Below are 10,662 nucleotides of genomic sequence, written 5' to 3' on the forward strand. Positions count from 1 at the left end.
CGACAGCAAATTGATTCCCACGTTCATATTACAATGCCTAATGTTTTTGACAACCGACAATCGACAAAATTGATTACCACGTTCATACCACTTTTTTTGCATACATACACCCACGTTTAGCAACAAGCAGATTGATTACCACGTTCATACTGCAATGCCTAATGCATTTTTTTGCTTCTAGAAAGTACATACACCCACGTTTAAACCGACAGCAAATTGACTGCCAGTTGCATAAACCCCACGTTAAAAATAAACCTTAAAAAAAAAGCTTTCGTTCTATCGATAAGGGTCCAAACTGCCCAGCGTTCATTGTCATTGTTCATGCACGGATTCGCGCAGATATTTCACTGGGGAAAAAATGAACGGCGTAGATTCCAGGCCTGAACTATCTGTCTCGCATTTTATCCCGGACCTTTCGCTGTTTGAAGTTCAGGCTTCATTTAACAAGAAAAAGTACCTCCCTCCCTTTTCTCTCTATCTTGGAAAACGGCTGGATTTTCCGGAATTTATTTCGCCTCTTTTTGGCGAGGTCTGTGCCATATTTCTTTGTGCCTTCAAAATGCATTTTTGGGGAATTCGTTTTAAGTTACATGAAATCGATTTCATAACATATTACTTGATTTTCATTTGATGACATATTACTTGATTTCGATTTGATAATATATAACTTCATTACGATTTGATAGCATATTGCTTGATATCGATTTGATAATATTACCTGATTTCGAACTGATAGCATATCACTTGAGTTTGATTTAATATATTCCTTGATTCTGATTTGATAACACATTCCCTGATATTGATCTGATAACATATTACTTGATTTCGATTTGATAACAAATTACTTGATTTTGATTTCATTCCAAATTGAATTTTTTAAAATTAAAAATGCTCATGGAAATATATTTATTTCCTTAATGAAAAATGAAAACATCAAGTCTCACCTATTCCACTTACAATGTAATTAAACTCAAACTTAAATGGGTGAAATATAAAATTAAAATAACAATAAAAAACGAGACTGAAAACATTTCAGAGTAATCCATCATATCCTAATATCCAATACAATAAAACAATAAAACTTAACGAGCGATTTAATCACCAGTGTTATCCCTTTAACACACAAAACCAGTTATCATCGCGAACATCCATCACGCAAGATTATCCCCGAGAGGGAAAATGACAAGACCCTTATAATAACATAAATTTCGCGAATCTGCTCCATCAACAGCAGTAGAGCGGAAGCGTCGCCGCCGTCGTTGAGGGTCGGTCAATCAACGAGCGCACAGCGAGCGAGCACACAGCATCTCTTCCCTCTTTGAAGATAATTGGTGTTCTCATGCTTGCAATCACCGCTTGCAACCCCCTGGCATAAATTGACTCTGTGAAGAAGGCGGTTAATGAGAAACGCAGCAACGCCTGATACACGGGAAAGGGGGAAAACAACGCTGATGACTGCGTTAAAACAACATCGATGCTTTGTTGTTTCTTATCTTGTCGTTCGTCTTTGTGTTGAGATAAGCAGAGTCAGCTGTTATGCATACAGAAGGAATGATCATATAAATAAATAAAGAAATAAATCTTAAAAGTAATTAGTATTTTTTTTCTAGGTATACAAAGCATTACTACCTTAAAACAATTAACTTTGTGTCTTAATGATTTAAATAAATAAATAAATAAATCTTGAAAGTAATTAGTGTTTTTTCTAGGTATAAAAATCCAATACTACCCTAAAACAATTAACTTTGTATCCTAATTATTTAAATAAATAAATAAATAAATAAATAAATAAATAAATAAATAAATAAATAAGTAAATAAATCTTAAAAGTAATTAGTATTTTTTTCTAGGTGTACAAACCATTACTACCCTAAAACAATTAACTTTGCATCTTAATGATTTAAATAAATAAATATATAAATAAATTAATAAACCTCAAAAGTAAATAGTATTTTTTTCTATGTACACAAACCATTACTACCATAAAACAATTAACTTTGTATCTTAATGGCTGATGTATAGCCTACTGTATTTTGATCTCTTTATCTACTGATCTATTAATCTATCTTTTTCTTTTCTGATAACTGGTCTCTTCGTTCTGTATTTCCAGATATCTTTAATGGCCCCAGCAGGGTTGTTCTATATGAACAGTGGTTTATCTACTGAATAATAATAATAATAATAATAATAATAATAATAATAATAATAATAATAATAATATTAAAAAGGATGGCTGTATTATGCAAATTTATCTTATATAGTGTCTTTTCTATCATATGATTCGCTTTTCAGGCTCAGCGATGTTAGTCAGTAACTGGCCGATATTCATGCCAGTTACTGACTAACATCGCTGAGCCTGAAAAGAATCATAAGGAGGATAGAAAAGACACTATATAAGATAAATTCAAAATACAGCCATCCTTTTTAATAAGACCTGTTTAAAAGAGGGTCTACTCCCTTCATATAATAATAATAATAATAATAATAATAATAATAATAATAATAATAATAATAATAATAATAATAATAATAATAACAGAAGAAGAAGAAGAAGAAGAAGAAGGTATAATAATAATAATAATAATAATAATAATAATAATAATAATAATAATAATAATAATAATAATAATAAGAAGAAGAAGAAGAAGAAGAAGAAGAAGAAGAAGAAGAAGAAGAAGAAGAAGGTATCCCTCGAATTTTACTTTAAATTTGCTACTCTGTTAAAAATAAGTCTCCGTTTGACCATAAAAAAAGGGTAATTTTTATCAAAACCCATTCAACATTCACGACCGCGCACGCGCAGCATAAAAAAAAAAATCTCCACAAACTCTCTGAAATGGAATTGCGTTCATAAAAACACAACGACAGCGGAAAGTCGTCAGCCATGAATGGAACGAGAAAGCTCTCGCAATCTACATTCGTTCGTCCCGGCTCTCATTAAGAAGCATTTTTTTTAAATTTGCTTATTTTTGTTTGCAGGCCACATTAAGTATATCCCACTTGTAAAGAATAACTAAAAAAAAAAAGAAAGAGTTGAAAAGCGAATTTTCATTATTAAAGATGAATGGGCGATGTATTTCGTCGCGGGAGTAATTCAGAAATAATGAGACTGGTGAATTGCGCTTACTCTCATTCTCTCTTCTCTTCCGACTCTCGAGATTTTGTGCTTTTTTTTTTTTTTTTTCTCGGGAGGAGAAAAATGGCCGGTTGTCAGTTGGTCGTGATGCATTCCCGTTCTTCACTTTTGCTTATTTATTCCCTCAAAACCGAATGCTGTGGGTGGGGAGGAGGAGGAGGAGGAGGAGGAGGAGGAGGAGGAGGAGGAGGAGGAGGAGGAGGAGGAGGAGGAGGGGAGGGGGAGGGGAGGGAGGGAGGAGGAGGAGAGGAAATGAGTAGGAGGAAGAGGAGGAGGCGGAGGAGAAGAGGAGAGGAATAGGAGGAAGAGGAGGAGAAAATAAGAGGTGTAGGAGGAGGAGGAGGAGAAAAAGAGAGGAGTAGGAGGAAGAGGAGGAGGAGAAGAGGAAATGAGTAGGAGGAGGAGGAGAAGAGGAAATGAGTAGGAGGAGGAGGAGAAGGAGAAGAGGAGAGGAATAGGAGGAAGAGGAAGAGGAGACAAGAAGAGGAGCAGAAGGAAGAAGAATAGGAGGAAGGGGAGGAGGAGGAGGAGGAGGAGGGATAGGTGGAAGAGGAGGCGGAGTAGGAGTAGGAGGAAGAGAAGGAGGAGGAGGAGGGGAAAGAGAGGACACGAATCAAAACCAACTGTTCCGCTGGAGGAAATAAAGACAAATTTTTAAAAATACTAAGTTTGAAGAAATACTACTTGATGCAGAAAATGAATACTGGAAAAGAAATAATACTTATAGAATACTTTGAAAAAATACTACTTGGGGAAAAAATACTTAAAGAGTACTTGAAGAAATACTACTTGGATGACAGAATACTTATAGAATACTTAAAAAATACTACTTGGAGAAAATACTTAAAGAGTACTTGAAGAAATACTACTTGGAGAAAAAAATAATACCTACAGAATACTTAAAAAAAAACTACTTGGAGAAAAGAATATTTAGAGAGTACATGAAGAAATAGTACTTGGAGGACAGAATACTTATAGAATTCTTAAATAAATACTACTTGAGGATAAGAATATTTATAGAATACTTAAAGAAATACTACTTAGTTAAAAGAAAACATATAGAATATTTATATATTACGCATAACAAGAAAATAGGCCTACTTATGTAGGATAATAAATGGAATAATTATTGAAATACTTATATTATACTTGTTTGTAAATGACTTAAAAATTGTTTTCCATCTAAGCTTTTTTACAAACATCTTTATAAATTTGTAAATAATATTTTTCACTCAAAATTTGAAATACCAACAGTTCATAGACTATCGTTTTATGCTAATTTGCAATAACCTTTCTTATCAGGACTTACGACAAACACTGAACAAATATCTACCTGCTGTTGAACTTGAATTAACACCTAGTAACTCAATGACGATTGGGTCCTTGTTTAAATATAAAGAAAATTCTTCACCCTTTGATGACCTCGGTTAGACATTTATTTGTTTAAAATTGCCCCAGATGTGACCTGGGGAAGAACGTTGACTCCACTTGTAGGCTGTTGAAGGTGAGATTAGACTCTCATCGTGGCGTAAGTTATCGAACGGGTGTAAAATGATCAAGTCCCGAATTCTCATGCATAAGAGATCACGCCAAAAAAATGTAAATATAACATCGATTACAAAGATTTTAAAATAATAGGCAAGGTTCCGAATGATCATCAACTATCAGTACTGGAATCCCTCTTCATTAAACAGCTAGTTCCTCACTTGAATGCTCAGATCACGTCAACACCTCCGTACCTCTCGTGAGTTTCCATTGGAACCAAACGGGTCCTGAGTGTCACTCAGTTTTTACCTTCACCGCTACTCGATAAACGTTGTTCCTTTTTATCATATTTCCTTTTATACTTTTATTATCTTACGTGAAAAAAACCTTTTTAAGCCTGAGTCTGTTTTTAACTTTTATTCTTTTATTTATAGCTTTGAAAATGGGACAGATGATCCTGAAACGTCAGCGAAATAAAGTACAATGAAAGGAACACCTGTAAAACTGAAGGAGTTTACGAAACACCTGTTGTCTTTTTCACTATTACACAGTTACAAAAGCAACGGCGACTACTTACTCTCATTCTGCCTCTGAATCATAAATTAAATCTGTCATGAAAACACCTTGCAATTCGGGTAACCTTTGGGAAATCTGTATCATGCAATTTATGACAAAAACGAATCCAGATTTAGGAATATGAGCAAAAATGGATAATTCCTCGTGGATGGTCATTAGCAGAAGGCTGAAAACGGTACGTTGGACCTAAAATTGAGCTTAATGAAATATGTCCCCACGTGATGAGGACACGTTACCGAAATTAATTTCAGTTTTCATTTTTCAACAGGGCTGGGGAATTTTCAAAGTCATTCTCGTATAATAACGCACATAAGTTTGCAAAATCTTTGACGGCTTAAATTGTGAAGACAAAACGAGTTGAGAAAATAATTATTTACACTAAAGATTCGTGAGAATAATAATCCCTTTATAAGAAATTTTAATTTGTTGTAATTTTTTAACAAGGCTTGAGAATTTTCAGTCATTCTCGTATAATAACGCACATAAGTCCGGTAAACCTTTGACAGCTTAAATTGCAAGGACAAAACAGGTTGAGAATATAATTTTTTACACTAAAGAGCATTGAGAATAAAAATCCCTCTAGAAGAAATTTTTATTTGATTTAAACATCCAACAAGACTGGGGAATTTTCAAAGTCATTCTCGTATAATATCGCACAACAGTCTGGTAAACCTTGCCAATAGTGAACTGTGACGACAAAACAAGTTGATAAAATTATCCATGCCATTAAAGAATAGGGAGAATAATAATCCCTTTGTTGAACTGAACTGAACTGAATATGGAATTTAGTCCAAAGGCCAAGCCCTGGGACTTATGAAGTCATTCAGCGCTGAAACGGAAATTGACAGTAAAAGGTGTGAAAGGCGTAACAGGAGAAAAACCTTGCAGTTCCGCGGATCAATTGTTAGGAGAGAGTTGAAAGTAAGATGGAAGAAAGGGAATATGAAAGGAGGTACAGTAAAGAAACGAGAGGGACCGCTGCAAACAACCTTAAAAAATGCCTACAGTGCACGAGGTGCACTGACGGTACTAACCGCCCCCCCCCCCCCACAAGGGGAATAATCCCTTTATGAGGGATGATGAGAGATCACAGTGAGGAGAATTTGATGTGATTATTCGGCCGAGAACTAATGGATGCTTACGCTGAGGATAAAGTGCGGTGGTATGGCCATTAATGGAACCGAGCTACCTTTCATTTCGTCAGCGCAAAATGATTTACGAGAGAATTCAATTTTAGTATATCTTGACTGCAGATAAAATCAGTTTCCTCATACAGCAATAACTACTGAAATAATTTTATTATTATTCTAGACTGGAGAACTACATCTGACTGAGGTACAGAGTGGTGGTAAAAATTTATTTTCTTTAACATCTCTTGTTCCATACAAGTTTTCTGTCGGTGAAAGAGAGAGAGAGAGAGAGAGAGAGAGAGAGAGAGAGAGAGAGAGAGAGAGAGAGAGAGAGAGAGATTTTTGGCAGTATACACATCCATAATTAAAACCATGGAGATCCATGAAAGTCAATACAAGTCATTTCACATCCTCCATAGAAAAATTGGGTTACTAATTATATTTGTTTTCTTACTATGCTATACTATTTCGGTGTTGTGAGCAGTGAATGAAAGACACAAGTGTCCTTTGATATTTAGCAGATGATCCACATTCTGCTCCTTCTTTATCTATCCTAGTAAAAAACACAAAAGTTCGAAAGTACTGTAGTGTCCATCAGAGCACCTCTGATAAATGTCATCTCGCTTATTCATCCGGGATGATTTTTTCCGACGAACAATCTAGCGAATCTTCGAGCCGTCGTTCCCACGTCAAAGCATCACGAATATCCCAACAGTCATCACTCTCTCTCTCTCTCTCTCTCTCTCTCTCTCTCTCTCTCCATGCTGAAAACTAAACTGTGTTACCTTTCTACCTTTACGTAACCTCTATGCCAAGCGAAGCTGCAGTGTATTACTACCCTAATACAATTCTCCTTGTATTTCTCTCTCTCTCTCTCTCTCTCTCTCTCTCTCTCTCTCTCTCTCTCTCTCTCTCTCTCTCTCTCTCTCTCTCTCTACTGAAAACTCAGCTGTGTTACCTTCTACGTTTACTTAACCTTTATGCGAAGCGAAGCTGCAACGTATTACTGCCCTAATACAATTCTCTCTCTCTCTCTCTCTCTCTCTCTCTCTCTCTCTCTCTCTCTCTCTCTCTCCATGCTGAAAACTAAACTGTGTTACCTTTCTACCTTTTACGTAACCTCTATGCCAAGAGAAGCTGTATTACTAAACTCCTTGTATTTCTCTCTCTCTCTCTCTCTCTCTCTGAAAACTCAGCTGTACCTTCTACGTTTACTTAACCTTTATGCTGCAACGTATTATGCCCTATTCTCTCTCTCTCTCTCTCTCTCTCTCTCTCTCTCTCTCTCTCTCTCTCCATGCTGAAAACTAAACTGTGTTACCTTTCTACCTTTATATAACCTCTATGCCAAGAGAAGCTGCAGTGTGTTACTACCCTTATACAATTATTCTCTCTCTCTCTCTCTCTCTCTCTCTCTCTCTCTCTCTCTCTCCTCCATACTGAAAACTCGACTGTGTTACCTTTATACCTTTACGTAACCTCTATGCCAAGCGAAGCTGCAACGTATTACTACCCTAATGCAATTCTCCTTGTACTTTAATCATTTATATTTTCATATATTTGTTAATTTGCTCATTTTTTTTTCTTTTTTGATAAGTGATGTCTTCATTCTTTCTGCATTTCCCATTACCCTCTGTTACTTCTTTATAATGAGCACCTTAATATTCTTTGGAAGATTGAGTTTCAAGTCAGTGGCCCCTGTGGGCTTGTTCCAAATGAACAAGGTTCTTCTTTTGAATAATAATAATAATAATAATAATAATAATAATAATAATAATAATAATAATAATAATAATAATAATATTAAAAAGGATGGCTCTATTATGCGAATTTATCTTATATAGTGTCTTTTCTATCTTCCTTATGATTCGCTTTTCAGGCTCATCTGTTAGTCCAACTGACCGATATTCATGTTGGAAAAGGATAGTGTGCGGAATATGGGAAGTCTTTTATTAAAATATCCAATCAGAAATCGTTCGTCTGGATTCAGGTTCTATGTTTTCAGGCTCAGCGATGTTAGTCAGCAACTGGCCGATATTCATGTTGGAAAAGGATAGTGTGCGGAATATGGGAAGTCTTTTATTAAAATATCCAATCAGAAATTCGCATAATACAGCCATCCTTTTTAATAAGACCTGTTTAAAAGAGGGTCTACTCCCTTCAAATAATAATAATAATAATAATAATAATAATAATAATAATAATAATAATAATAATAATAATAATAATAATAATAATAATAACATAATGTCAGGAAGAAGAGAGACGGAGGGACCAGAGCGCTTGGTAACTCTCTAATGAAAGAATTGACAGATGACACTTGGGTTCCCAAAGTATCTCGAACTATTCTGACGGAGCCAAAATGTCATTCGACTCATAAAACTTCCGAAATTATAGCTCCCAATTCGGGTTTGATGTCAGACATGAAAAGAGTTCTCAATTCCTGCCCACATCCCATTGTGAATTCCTGGCACTCTGTCAATCAGCTGTCTTGAAGAAGTGACAAATAATTTCCTGTCAAACACTGTGTTCAAACAAGTGGAATATGAGTTTTTCTCATACTTCCTACCAACTAAATTTAACAGTCGCATTACTTGTATATTTTTGTACGACTGGATGTCTGCGAATGTTTATATTTTCTAATGTAAAATTTATATTTTCAATCATTAATTTAGTGAATACGATTGATTGCATCTGATAATACAACGTTTTGTTCGAACCAAGTTGTTTGAATGTAAGTATAATTTTCCGAAAGAAGTTTTATGTATATATACTATATATGTATATATATGTATATAGAGTATATACATATATATATGTATAATATATATATATATATATATATATATATATATATATATATATATATATATATATATATATATATATATATATATATATATATATATATATATATATATATATATATATATATATATATATATATATGTTTATAAATATATATATATATATAAATATATATATATATATATATATATATATATATATATATATATATATATATATATATATATACTAGCCCTTTGTTGGCCGAGTCAGTTGAGCTTCAGACTGTCACCCGATGGGCCGGAGTTCAATTCCCATGGCCGGCTGATGAAGAGTTAGAGGAATTTATTTCTGGTGATAGAAATTCATTTCTCGCTATAATGTGGTTCGGATTCCACAATAAGCTGTAGGCCCCGTTGCTAAGTAACCAATTGGTTCTTAGCCACGTAAAATAAGTCTAATCCTTCGGGCCAGCCCTAGGAGAGCTGTTAATCAGCTCAGTGGTCTGGTAAAACTAAGGTATACTTAACTTTTTATATATATACTATTTGTATGTGTGTGAATGAGTATATTGTAAGCAGTTAGTTGTCATAGTTTTCCGGAAACATATGTAAGTTCATCTATAACCAACTGACTTAAAGTTACTTACAGTTTCAAAATATGTTCTGTGACGATTACGATTTGAAATTTACCTAAGCCCCATATTCTACCATCCAAGAATATATGTAAAACGATTCCCTATCCTCCGAAAGTCTCCTTGACTGAAAAATAAAACAACTAAAGTTTTGGAGAAAGACTGAAATCACGAAATGGAAAGGGTAATTTAATCAGAGGATCTCCTCTTCTAAAAAAAAAAAAAAAAAAAAAACTGACGTACCAAATCCTCCTTCACAATAAAAGCCATTTATTTTTTTCTGCCTCTCTCGGCCCAGGTACACTTGTGCTCTTTTTTTTTTTTTTTTTTTTTGTATTCAGACCTTTTTTCCCCAAATGCGAGTAGCGATTTAGTGAATTTTTTTTTCTTTTGTTCTTTCTGAATTTTTTTCTTTTGATGGGAGTGTGCGTTTTTTTTTTTTTTTTTTTTTGGTGGATGTTGTGAATTTGGTGTTTTTTCCATGACGATAATATCAGTAATAAAAAAATAATAATAATAACAATAATAATAATGATGAAGAAAATCCATAATTATATACCATATATTTCCCCTCTCTAAAGAATCTCTCTCTCTCTCTCTCTCTCTCTCTCTCCCATAAAGAATCCCTCTCGAAGTTGGCCTCTGCAGCCTTAATAATAATAATAATAATAATAATAATAATAATAATAATAATAATAATAATAATAATAATAACAACGGAAGTCCATAAAGACTTATAATAATAATAATAATAATAATAATAATAATAATAATAATAATAATAACAATAATAATTTAATAATATTGCGAGTCTTCACCCAACACTGTCTAGCCGTGTTGATTTTCCCTGCTTACCCGAATACTATAAAAAGGCAAATTCTGATTATCCCCGTTACAAAAAACCCTCGATCTTT

This window comes from Macrobrachium rosenbergii, chromosome 22, assembly GCF_040412425.1.
Source record: "Macrobrachium rosenbergii isolate ZJJX-2024 chromosome 22, ASM4041242v1, whole genome shotgun sequence".
Lineage (NCBI taxonomy): Eukaryota > Metazoa > Arthropoda > Malacostraca > Decapoda > Palaemonidae > Macrobrachium > Macrobrachium rosenbergii.